Below are 13,371 nucleotides of genomic sequence, written 5' to 3' on the forward strand. Positions count from 1 at the left end.
CCCGAGTTCACCTGGGAACGGGAAGATCAGATGAAGAAGAAATACCCGCATTTATTTCCAGAAGATACGTCAACACCTCCAACTGCTTAAAATTTCGGGACGAAATTTATTTAACGGGTAGGTACTGTAGTGACCCGAACTTTTCCATGTTTATATATATATTAAATGAAATTGTTATTTTACATGATTAAGTGTTTCCAACATGTTAAGTAATCAAACTTGTTAAGACTTGATTAATTGAAATAGGTTTCATATAGACAATTGACCACCCAAGTTGACCGGTGATTCACGAACGTTAAAACTTGTAAAAACTATATGATAACATATATATGGTTATATATATAGTTAACATGATATTATGATAAGTAAACATATCATTAAGTATATTAACAATGAACTACATATGTAAAAACAAGACTACTAACTTAATGATTTTGAAACGAGACATATATGTAACGATTATCGTTGTAACGATATTTAATGTATATATATCATATTAAGAGATATTCGTACATCATAATATCATGATAATATAATAATTTAAAATCTCTTTTGATATTATAAACATTGGGTTAACAACATTTAACAAGATCGTTAACCTAAAGGTTTCAAAACAACACTTACATGTAACGACTAACGATGACTTAACGACTCAGTTAAAATGTATATACATGTAGTGTTTTAATATGTATTCATACACTTTTGAAAGACTTCAAGACACTTATCAAAATACTTCTACTTAACAAAAATGCTTACAATTACATCCTCGTTCAGTTTCATCAACAATTCTACTCGTATGCACCCGTATTTGTACTCGTACAATACACAGCTTTTAGATGTATGTACTATTGATATATACACTCCAATGATCAGCTCTTATCAGCCCATGTGAGTCACCTAACACATGTGAGAACCATTATTTGACAACTAGCATGAAATATCTCATAAAATTACAAAAATATGAGTAATCATTCATGACTTATTTACATGAAAACAAAATTACATATCCTTTATATCTAATCCATACACCAACAACCAAAAACACCTACAAACACTTTCATTCTTCAATTTTCTTCATCTAATTGATCTCTCTCAAGTTCTATCTTCAAGTTCTAAGTGTTCTTCATAAATTCCAAAAGTTCTAGTTTCATAAAATCAAGAATACTTCCAAGATTGCAAGTTTACTTCCAAGTTTTATAAATCCATTCCAAGTAATCATCCAAGATCAAGAAACCTTTGTTACTTACAGTAGGTTATCTTTCTAATACAAGGTAATAATCATATTCAAACTTTAATTCAATTTCTATAACTATAACAATCTTATTTCGAGTGAAAATCTTACTTGAAATTGTTTTCGTGTCATGATTCTGCTTCAAGAACTTTCAAGCCATCCAAGGATCCTTTGAAGCTAGATCTATTTTTATCATTTCCAGTAGGTTTATCCAAGGAACTTGAGGTAGTAATGATGTTCATAACATCATTCGATTCATACATAAAAAGCTGTCTTATTCAACGTTATAAACTTGTAATCACTAGAACATAGTTTAGTTAATTCTAAACTTGTTCGCAAATAAAGTTAATCCTTCTAACTATACTTTTAAAATCAATTAAACACATGTTCTATATCTATATGATATGCTAACTGAATGATTTAAAACCCGGAAACACGATAAACACCATAAAACTGGATATACGCCGTCGTAGTAAAACCGGGGGCTGTTTTGGTTGGGATAATTAAAAGCTAAGAAGAACTTTGATTTAAAAGCTATACTTCTGGAAAAATGATTTTTCTTATGAACATGAAACTATATCCAAAAATCATGGTTAAACTCAAAGTGAAAGTATGTTTTTCAAAATGGTCATCAAGATGTCGTTCTTTCGACGGAAATGACTACCTCTTTCAAAAACGACTTGTAACTTGTAATTCCGACTATAAACATATAATTTTTCTATTTAGATTCATAAAGTTAAGTTCAATACGAAACCGTGGCCACTGGAATCACTCAAAACGGATTAGAAACGAAGAAATGGCGAGTAAAACAAGATTGATAAAAACTACTCATTTTACCTACGTGAAAGTTAGTAATAAATCTATTCCAACCATAACCTAATCAACTTATATTGTATATTATGTAATCTTGAGATACCATACACACGTATACAATGTTTTGACCTATCATCGACCCATCTATATATATATTGCGGAACAACCATAGACACTCTATATGTGAATGTTGGAGTTAGCTATACAGGGTTGAGGTTGATTCCAAAATATAAATATATAGTTTGAGTTGTGATCAATACTGAGATACGTATACACTGGGTCGTGGATTGATTCAAGATAATATTTATCGATTTATTTCTGTACATCTAACTGTGGACAACTAGTTGTAGGTTACTAACGAGGACAGCTGACTTAATAAACTTAAAACATCAAAATGTATTAAAAGTTTTGTAAATATATTTTGAACATACTTTGATATATATGTATATATTGTTATAGGTTTGTGAATCAACCAGTGGCCAAGTCTTACTTCCCGACGAAGTAAAAATCTGTGAAAGTGAGTTATAGTTCCACTTTTAAAATCTAATATTTTTGGGATGAGAATACATGGAGGTTTTATAAATGATTTACAAAATAGACACAAGTACGTGAAACTACATTCTATGGTTGAATTATCGAAATCGAATATGCCCCTTTTTATTAAGTCTGGTAATCTATGAATTAGGGAACAGACACCCTAATTGACGCGAATTATAAAGATAGATCTATTGGGCCCAACAAGCCCCATCCAAAGTATCGGATGCTTTAGTACTTCGAAATTTATATCATATCCAAAGGGTGTCCCGGAATGATGGGGATATTCTTATATATGCATCTTATTAATGTCGGTTACCATGTGTTCAATCCATATGAATGATTTTTATCTCTATGTATGGGATGTGTATTGAAATATGAAATCTCGTGGTCTATTGTTACGATTTGATATATATAGGTTAAACCTATAACTCACCAACATTTGTTGTTGACGTTTAAAGCATGTTTATTCTCAGGTGAATACTAAGAGCTTCAGCTGTTGCATACTAAAATAAGGACAAGATTTGGAGTCCATGTTTGTATGATATTGTGTAAAAACTGCATTCAAGAAACTGATTTCGATGTAACATATTTGTATTATAAACCATTATGTAATGGTCGTGTGTAAACAGGATATTTTAGATTATCATTATTTGATAATCTACGTAAAGCTTTTTAAACCTTTATTTATGAAATAAAGGTTATGGTTTGTTTTAAAAATGAATGCAGTCTTTGAAAAACGTCTCATATAGAGGTCAAAACCTCGCAACGAAATCAATTAATATGGAACGTTTTTAATCAATAAGAATGGGACATTTCATTTAACAACCTTGCTTTCAACCATCGAACAATTGAAAAACTTACCTCCTCTTGGCTTGTACAAATAAGATAAAATATTAGGCGAAGGTCCATTAATAACACTGTTGTGACCGACGAATGAGGGATCAAGCCACGATTTGTCAAATCTTCCAAAAAGAACCCTGCACTTTTCTCCGTAGCTAAATCCGAATGCGTATCTGACAAGCATCGAATGCGTATCTGACGAGCATCCAACACTCCCTCGCACACGATCTTCATTAAACGCGTTTGACAAACTTATTACTCTCATATTAATAGTCATCAGACAAAAACACACCGTTTAAAAAATCTAATTATTACAATGTATATTTTACTTACTAATTATCCTCATTCTTACTTATTTTATTGTCTTATATGTAAATGGCAAAAAGAAATTTATTTTACTTTATTATTCTTATTTATTTATTTATTTATTTATTTATTTATTTATTTATGAAAGTGAATTATGAGACCATCGTATGTTTGATAAAACTAATTGGCAGCTAGTAGTTTTTAGCTATTAGCAGTAACTTGTAACTCACAGTTGTTAACTTTTTATATATATTTAGTTATTTGATAGATTAGCTGAAACTTTTAAAATAAAGAGTAAAATGATAAAACTAAAACTAAAAGCTAAACGCTAATTCTAGTTGCTTTTAGTTTCTCGAAAAAGTTTTAAGTTAACCAACTGGAGGTTTTTAGTTGACAAAGAGAGCTTTTTATTTGACAAGACGTTAAGCTCCTAAAATCTCCAAAAACTTGTTGCCAAACAGGCCTAAAATGGAATATGGAATACTAGAACAAGGTTAGGTCGTTGAAATGGCGTCGGAAGATGTGGTGTGGAAAGCAAATGCTCCGATCGCTAATATTGCTAAAGAAGTTAAGATTGCTAATGAAGCTGTTGAAGCTCCCAGCCGCCATGCTTTACAGTTGGGGTTTGTTTTTGTGGTTTTATTTTGTTTAGTTATACACTCTTTATTAAAACATTATAAAATTAATAACACTAAAAAACATTTTTTCATAAAATAATGTAATATTTTTATTTTATTTAATAAAATGTTATTTGTATTTATTTATTGTATTTAAATAATAATTTTAAATTTGTTAAAATTTGAAATGGAGTGTATAATAGTGAGGGTTTAGTGAAAGGAATGTTAAAGGGTTTGTACTGATGTTGCGCTGATGTGGCAGATAAAAGTTGTGTTAAACTCATGAAACATTGCATGTGGCCTTAGTTCATTCATCTCCCCCTTTTTAATTTATACTAAAATCAAATTGATTATTGATTATTTACATATGTAATATGTTGATATTGAGATGCATCGTATATGGAGCTAATCATTAAGTATTTGATGTAGCTAAAATGAGCAGAAGTTTGTATGTGATTGCAGGAGTTACAAACAACTTTGATTTAGCCATGACATGTATTTGTAAAGATGTATGTATTTTACTTTGCAAGTCTTTAAGTTTAAACACTATACTATGTATGAACAACATTGTTTCTGGAAATAATGTTACTAGAAGAGTCAGGTGTCACAAGTGAAATGTCCCGTTCTTATTGATTAAAAACGTTCCATATTAATTGATTTCGTTGCGAGGTTTTGACCTCTATATGAGACGTTTTTCAAAGACTGCATTCATTTTAAAACAAACCATAACCTTTATTTCATCAATAAAGGTTTAAAAAGCTTTATGTAGATTATCAAATAATGATAATCTAAAATATCCTGTTTACACACGACCATTACATAATGGTTTACAATACAAATATGTTACAACAAAATAAGTTTCTTGAATGCAGTTTTTACACAATATCATACAAGCATGGACTCCAAATCTCGTCCTTATTTAAGTATGCGACAGCGGAAGCTCTTAATAATCACCTGAGAATAAACATGCTTAAAACGTCAACAAAAATGTTGGTGAGTTATAGGTTTAACCTATATATATCAAATCATAATAATAGACCACAAGATTTCATATTTCAATACACATCCCATACATAGAGATAAAAATCATTCATATGGTGAACACCTGGTAACCGACAATAACAAGATGCATATATAAGAATATCCCCATCATTCCGGGACACCCTTCGGATATGATATAAATTTCGAAGTACTAAAGCATCCGGTACTTTGGATGGGGTTTGTTAGGCCCAATAGATCTATCTTTAGGATTCACGTCAATTAGGGTGTCTGTTCCCTAATTCTTAGATTACCAGACTTAATAAAAAGGGGTATATTCGATTTCGATAATTCAACCATAGAATGTAGTTTCACGTACTTGTGTCTATTTTGTAAATCATTTATAAAACCTGCATGTATTCTCATCCCAAAAATATTAGATTTTAAAAGTGGGACTATAACTCACTTTCACAGATTTTTTTACTTCGTCGGGAAGTAAGACTTGGCCACTGGTTGATTCACGAACCTATAACAATATATACATATATATCAAAGTATGTTCAAAATATATTTACAACACTCTTAATATATTTTGATGTTTTAAGTTTATTAAGTCAGCTGTCCTCGTTAGTAACCTACAACTAGTTGTCCACAGTTAGATGTACAGAAATAAATCGATAAATATTATCTTGAATCAATCCACGACCCAGTGTATACATATCTCAGTATTGATCACAACTCAAACTATATATATTTTGGAATCAACCTCAACCCTGTATAGCTAACTCCAACATTCACATATAGAGTGTCTATGGTTGTTCCGAAATATATATAGATGTGTCGACATGATAGGTCGAAACATTTTATACGTGTCTATGGTATCTCAAGATTACATAATATACAATACAAGTTGATTAAGTTATGGTTGGAATAGATTTGTTACCAATTTTCACGTAGCTAAAATGAGAAAAATTATCCAATCTTGTTTTACCCATAACTTCTTCATTTTAAATCCGTTTTGAATGAATCAAATTGCTATGGTTTCATATTGAACTGTATTTTATGAATCTAAACAGAAAAAGTATAGGTTTATAGTCGGAAAAATAAGTTACAAGTCGTTTTTGTAAAGGTAGTCATTTCAGTCGAAAGAACGACGTCTAGATGACCATTTTAGAAAACATACTTCCACTTTGAGTTTAACCATAATTTTTGGATATAGTTTCATGTTCATAATAGAAATCATTTTCTCAGAATAACAACTTTTAAATCAAAGTTTATCATAGTTTTTAATTAACTAACCCAAAACAGCCCGCGGTGTTACTACGACGGCGTAAATCCGGTTTTACGGTGTTTTTCGTGTTTCCAGGTTTTAAATCATTAAGTTAGCATATCATATAGATATAGAAAATGTGTTTAGTTGATTTTAAAAGTCAAGTTAGAAGGATTAACTTTTGTTTGCGAACAAGTTTAGAATTAACTAAACTATGTTCTAGTGATTACGAGTTTAAACCTTCGAATAAGATAGTTTTATATATATGAATCGAATGATGTTATGAACATCATTACTACCTCAAGTTTAGTAGGTAAACCTACTGGAAGTGACAAGAAATGATCTAGCTTCAAAGGATCTTGGATGGCTTGAAAGTTCTTGAAGTAGGATCATGACACAAAAACAAGTTCAAGTAAGATTTTTGCTCGAATTAAGATAGTTTATAGTTATAGAAATTGAATCAAAGTTTGAATATGAATATTACCTTGAATAAGAAAGATAACCTACTGTATATAACAAAGGTTTCTTGATCTTAGATGATTACTTGGAATGGATTAGAAAGCTTGGAAGTAAATTAGTAAACTTGAAGGGATTTTTGAAGTATTCTTGAAGTGTTCTTCCTATGATGATTATAGCTTGATTCTTGAAGTGATTTTTGATGAAGATGATGATTAACTACTGGAAAAATACGTTCATAATAGTGTGGGTGTGTTGAGAGAGAATTAGAAAGAGATTTGGAAGTGAAATGGAGTGAATGATGAGTGTTAATTGGTGAGTGGTGAGTGGGGTTAAAAGGAGTTCTAGTTAGTTGACTAGCTCATGGTAGAAGTTAAAATTGATTAGTCATACATGACATAATCAAGAGTGGAATCCCATGCTAGTTCCTATTGGTATATACCCATAGTAAGTACGTTTTAAAGCTGTGTATAATACGGGTAAGAATACGACTAGAATTCTTGATGAAAGAAAAGAATGGGAAAGTAACTGTAACCATTTTCGTTAAGTATGAGTGTTTTGATATATGTCTTGAAGTCTTCCAAAAGTATTTTAATACATCTAAATACACTACATGTATATAAATTTTAACGGAGTCGTTAAGTCATCGTTAGTCGTTACATGTAAGTGTTGTTTTGAAACCTTTAAGTTAACGATCTCAATTAATATTGTTAACCCATTGTTTATTATATCTAATGAGATGTTAAATTATTATATTATCATGATATTATGATATATTAATATATCTTAATATGATATATATACATTTAAATGTCGTTACAACGATAATCGTTACATATATGTCTCGTTTCGAAATCCTTAAGTTAGTAGTCTTGTTTATATGTATATAACTCATTGTTAATATACTTATGGAGATACTTACTTATCATAATCTCATGTTAACCATATGTATATCCATATATATATATCATCATGTCATTTTTACAAGTTTTAACGTTCGTGAATCGCCGGTCAACTTGGGTGGTCAATTGTCTATATGAAACATATTTCAATTAATCAAGTCTTAACAAGTTTGATTGCTTAACATGTTGGAAACATTTAATCATGTAAATATCAATCTCAATTAATATATATAAACATGGAAAAGTTCGGGTCACTACAGTACCTACCCGTTAAATAAATTTCGTCCCGAAATTTTAAGCTGTTGAAGGTGTTGACGAATCTTCTGGAAATAGATGCGGGTATTTCTTCCTCATCTGATCTTCACGCTCCCAGGTGAACTCGGGTCCTCTACGAGCATTCCATCGAACCTTAACAATTGGTATCTTGTTTTGCTTAAGTCTTTTAACCTCACGATCCATTATTTCGACGGGTTCTTCGATGAATTGGAGTTTTTCATTGATTTGGATTTCATCTAACGGAATAGTGAGATCTTCTTTAGCAAAACATTTCTTCAAATTCGAGACGTGGAAAGTGTTATGTACAGCCGCGAGTTGTTGAGGTAACTCAAGTCGGTAAGCTACTGGTCCGACACGATCAATAATCTTGAATGGTCCAATATACCTTGGATTTAATTTCCCTCGTTTACCAAATCGAACAACGCCTTTCCAAGGTGCAACTTTAAGCATGACCATCTCTCCAATTTCAAATTCTATATCTTTTCTTTTAATGTCAGCGTAGCTCTTTTGTCGACTTTGGGCGGTTTTCAACCGTTGTTGAATTTGGATGATCTTCTCGGTAGTTTCTTGTATAATCTCCGGACCCGTAATCTGTCTATCCCCCACTTCACTCCAACAAATCGGAGACCTACACTTTCTACCATAAAGTGCTTCAAACGGCTCCATCTCAATGCTTGAATGGTAGCTGTTGTTGTAGGAAAATTCTGCTAATGGTAGATGTCGATCCCAACTGTTTCCGAAATCAATAACACATGCTCGTAACATGTCTTCAAGTGTTTGTATCGTCCTTTCGCTCTGCCCATCAGTTTGTGGATGATAGGCAGTACTCAAGTCTAGACGAATTCCTAATGCTTGCTGTAATGTCTGCCAGAATCTTGAAATAAATCTGCCATCCCTATCAGAGATAATAGAGATTGGTATTCCATGTCTGGAGACGACTTCCTTCAAATACAGTCGTGCTAACTTCTCCATCTTGTCATCTTCTCTTATTGGCAGGAAGTGTGCTGATTTGGTGAGACGATCAACTATTACCCAAATAGTATCAAAACCACTTGCAGTCCTTGGTAATTTAGTGATGAAATCCATGGTAATGTTTTCCCATTTCCATTCCGGGATTTCGGGTTGTTGAAGTAGACCTGATGGTTTCTGATGCTCAGCTTTGACCTTAGAACACGTCAAACATTCTCCTACGTATTTAGCAACATCGGCTTTCATACCCGGCCACCAAAAATGTTTCTTGAGATCCTTGTACATCTTCCCCGTTCCAGGATGTATTGAGTATCTGGTTTTATGAGCTTCTCTAAGTACCATTTCTCTCATATCTCCAAATTTTGGTACCCAAATCCTTTCAGCCCTATACCGGGTTCCGTCTTCCCGAATATTAAGATGCTTCTCCGATCCTTTGGGTATTTCATCCTTTAAATTTCCCTCTTTTAAAACTCCTTGTTGCGCCTCCTTTATTTGAGTAGTAATGTTATTATGAATCATTATATTCATAGATTTTACTCGAATGGGTTCTCTGTCCTTCCTGCTCAAGGCATCGGCTACCACATTTGCCTTCCCCGGATGGTAACGAATCTCAAAGTCGTAATCATTCAATAATTCAATCCACCTACGCTGCCTCATATTCAGTTGTTTCTGATTAAATATGTGTTGAAGACTTTTGTGGTCAGTATATATAATACTTTTGACCCCATATAAGTAGTGCCTCCAAGTCTTTAATGCAAAAACAACCGCGCCTAATTCCAAATCATGCGTCGTATAATTTTGTTCGTGAATCTTCAATTGTCTAGACGCATAAGCAATCACCTTCGTTCGTTGCATTAATACACAACCGAGACCTTGCTTTGATGCGTCACAATAAATCACAAAATCATCATTCCCTTCAGGCAATGACAATATAGGTGCCGTAGTTAGCTTTTTCTTCAATAACTGAAACGCTTTCTCTTGTTCATCATTCCATTCAAATTTCTTCCCTTTATGCGTTAATGCAGTCAAGGGTTTTGCTATTCTGGAAAAGTCTTGGATGAACCTTCTGTAGTAACCAGCTAGTCCTAAAAACTGACGTATGTGTTTCGGAGTTTTCGGGGTTTCCCACTTTTCAACAGTTTCTATCTTTGCCGGATCCACCTTAATACCTTCTTTGTTCACTATGTGACCGAGGAATTGCACTTCTTCCAACCAAAATGCACACTTTGAAAACTTAGCGTACAATTCTTCCTTCCTCAATACTTCTAACACCTTTCTCAAATGTTCACCGTGTTCTTGGTCATTCTTTGAGTAAATAAGTATGTCATCAATGAAAACAATGACAAACTTGTCAAGGTATGGTCCACACACTCGGTTCATAAGGTCCATGAACACAGCTGGTGCATTAGTTAAACCAAACGGCATGACCATAAACTCGTAATGACCGTAACGTGTTCTGAAAGCAGTCTTTGGAATATCATCTTCTTTCACCCGCATTTGATGATACCCGGAACGTAAGTCAATCTTTGAATAAACAGACGAGCCTTGTAGTTGATCAAATAAGTCGTCGATTCTCGGTAGTGGGTAGCGGTTCTTGATGGTAAGTTTGTTCAACTCTCGGTAGTCGATACACAACCTGAATGTACCATCTTTCTTCTTGACAAACAAAACAGGAGCTCCCCACGGTGATGTGCTTGGTCGAATGAAACCACGCTCTAAAAGTTCTTGTAATTGGCTTTGCAGTTCTTTCATCTCGCTGGGTGCGAGTCTGTAAGGAGCACGAGCTATTGGTGCAGCTCCTGGTACAAGATCTATTTGAAATTCAACTGATCGATGTGGGGGTAATCCCGGTAATTCTTTCGGAAATACATCGGGAAATTCTTTTACAATGGGAACATCATTGATGCTCTTTTCTTCAGTTTGTACTTTCTCGACGTGTGCTAGAACAGCATAGCAACCTTTTCTTATTAGTTTTTGTGCCTTCAAATTACTAATAAGATGTAGCTTCGTGTTGCCCTTTTCTCCGTACACCATTAAGGGTTTTCCTTTTTCTCTTATAATGCGAATTGCATTTTTGTAACAAACGATCTCTGCTTTCACTTCTTTCAACCAGTCCATACCGATTATCACATCAAAACTCCCTAACTCTACTGGTATCAAATCAATCTTAAATGTTTCGCTAACCAGTTTAATTTCTCGATTCCGACATATATTATCTGCTGAAATTAATTTACCATTTGCTAATTCGAGTAAAAATTTACTATCCAAAGGCGTCAATGGACAACTTAATTTAGCACAAAAATCTCTACTCATATAGCTTCTATCAGCACCCGAATCAAATAAAACGTAAGCAGATTTATTGTCAATAAGAAACGTACCCGTAACAAGCTCCGGGTCTTCCTGTGCCTCTGCCGCATTAATATTGAAAACTCTTCCGCGGCCTTGTCCATTCGTGTTCTCCTGGTTCGGGCAATTTCTAATAATGTGGCCCGGTTTTCCACATTTATAACAAACTACATTGGCATAACTTGCTCCGACACTACTTGCTCCGCCATTACTCGTTCCGACACCATTTGTTCCTTTCGTTCTATTAACCCCTGGTCCGTAGACCTCACACTTCGCCGCGCTATGACCATTTCTTTTACACTTGTTGCAAAATTTGGTGCAGAACCCCGAGTGATTCTTTTCACACCTTTGGCATAGCTGCTTCTGATTGTTGTTGTTGTTGCGGTTATTATTGTTGTTGGGATGATTGTTGTAGTTGCTGTTGTTGTTGTTGTTGTTGTTGTTGTTGGGCCGTTTGTTGTAGTTGCGATTGATGTTGCGATTGTTGGGATAATTGTTGCGATTATTGTTGTAATTGCTGTTGTTGTTGTATTGGTGATTCTTATCACCATTTTCCTCCCACTTTCTTTTGACTTGCTTCACATTGGCCTCTTCAGCAGTCTGTTCTTTAATTCTTTCTTCAATCTGGTTCACTAGTTTGTGAGCCATTCTACATGCCTGTTGTATGGAGGCGGGCTCGTGTGAACTTATATCTTCTTGGATTCTTTCCGGTAATCCTTTCACAAACGCGTCGATCTTCTCTTCCTCATCTTCGAATGCTCCCGGACACAATAGGCACAATTCTGTGAATCGTCTTTCATACGTGGTAATATCAAATCCTTGGGTTCGTAACCCTCTAAGTTCTGTCTTGAGCTTATTGACCTCGATTCTGGGACGGTACTTCTCGTTCATCAAGTGCTTGAATGCTGACCACGGTAGTGCGTACGCATCATCTTGTCCCACTTGCTCTAGATAGGTATTCCACCATGTTAACGCAGAACCTGTGAAGGTATGCGTAGCGTACTTCACTTTGTCCTCTTCAGTACACTTACTTATGGCAAACACCGATTCGACCTTCTCGGTCCACCGTTTCAATCCGATCGGTCCTTCGGTTCCATCAAATTCCAAAGGTTTGCAGGCAGTGAATTCTTTGTAGGTGCATCCTACACGATTTCCTGTACTGCTAGATCCAAGGTTATTGTTGGTATGTAGCGCAGCCTGTACCGCGGCTATGTTTGAAGCTAGAAAAGTACGGAATTCCTCTTCATTCATATTCACGGTGTGTCGAGTAGTCGGTGCCATTTCCTTCAAAATAGTCAATTGGAACAAGTTAATCATACAGAATATTAAGAGTAGTTAATAGTATTTCGTAGCATAATATGAACTCATTTATAAAAGCTTTTTCTTCATATTAGCATTTTATAATTTTAAATTCGGGTAGTACCTACCCGTTAAGTTCATACTTAGTAGCTAATATACAATTCAACTACTACAATTCTATATGAAAAACTGATTGTAATAATATTTCACGTTCAAACTTTTATACAATATTTTACAAACTTACAATACCGCTTATTTTACATAAAGCATGAAATATAGCACACGATAACTTTGATACAAGATAGTTGTGAAGATAATTCTAGCTAGTACACAAGTCGTTCAGCAAAGGCAATAAAGACACGTAATTCATATGTCCAGAAACAAGTCATGCATTCTGGTTTTACTAGGACTACTTCCCATCCTTGGTCTTGTGGAACATAACCGTTATGGCCGTTGATAAGACAGCATGTTGTAACGTCGTCAAAGGGACGAGGGTTACGTAATGACCAACAGTCTCGTAATAACCTAAAA

This window comes from Rutidosis leptorrhynchoides, chromosome 7 (genome assembly GCF_046630445.1).
Source record: "Rutidosis leptorrhynchoides isolate AG116_Rl617_1_P2 chromosome 7, CSIRO_AGI_Rlap_v1, whole genome shotgun sequence".
In the NCBI taxonomy this organism is placed as follows: Eukaryota; Viridiplantae; Streptophyta; class Magnoliopsida; order Asterales; family Asteraceae; genus Rutidosis; species Rutidosis leptorrhynchoides.